Consider the following 944-nt stretch of genomic DNA (forward strand, 5'->3'; position numbering starts at 1 on the left):
CGGCGAGCGGGGGCTTCCCCGCCCTGGTGCGATGGCAGCCACTCAGCAGGAGGGAGCAAACGCGTCCCAGTGCTTCCAAGGGTCTGCACGTCCAAGGGGGCTGGCAGGGCCCCCATGACGAGCGGTGGTAATTACTGCTTTTACATGCCAGGCATCCTCCCGCCATCGGAATAGCTGCACCGGGCTTTTGCTGCCGCAGACAGCGCAATCTGTAATGCCAATTACTGAAAATTACAGGAAAAAAAGGCCAATTTACAGGAGCTGGGCACGGATCTGAGCCGAAACCACAGCAGGTTGGTTTTCCCGCAAATAGTTTAAACCCTTCAAAGGTGCCAGGGCCTTGGTGCCATTCCTGGGCGTGCTGCTGTCGGGCGCCCGGGTGCTGCAAGAGCCAACAGAGCAGGCAGGGTTCGTTCCAGCCCTCCTCGCTCCGCACTCCCGTGTTTCTATGAGCTGCTGAGCTAATCCAACATCTCATTGATGCTTAAATGCGTAGAGAAGCTTGCTCCTCTGCCCTTCCTTCATGCAGTCTGGGTGCTTGTTGGATCCACCATTCACCAATCCAAAAGAAAGCTATCTACTATTAGCGGATTTGGGATTTTTTTTTTTTTTTTTGGTGACTTCTGGTTTTTTTAGCGCTGCTGGAAAAAAACGCTTCATTTGGTGCTGTTCATAACAGCAGCTGATGGAAGGGTGTTTTAATTCAGTGAAGCTCAATGACGGGAAGGGAAATGGCTTGCAAGTAATTACAAATAGCTGCAAAGCGCAGGGTATTGCATAGGTTCATTCACCGCTGAGATCTGGTGGGTTTGCTTGTGAAAATCACAGACTCTTTTAGGTTGGAAAAGCCCTTTAAGCTCCCCCAGCCCAACCGTTCCCCTACCCCTGCCATCCCACCCCCAAACCCTGGCCCTCAGCACCGCCCCTGCCCGGCTGTTAAATCC

Source organism: Egretta garzetta, unplaced genomic scaffold (assembly GCF_000687185.1).
Source record: "Egretta garzetta isolate BGI_Z169 unplaced genomic scaffold, ASM68718v1 scaffold332, whole genome shotgun sequence".
NCBI lineage: Eukaryota > Metazoa > Chordata > Aves > Pelecaniformes > Ardeidae > Egretta > Egretta garzetta.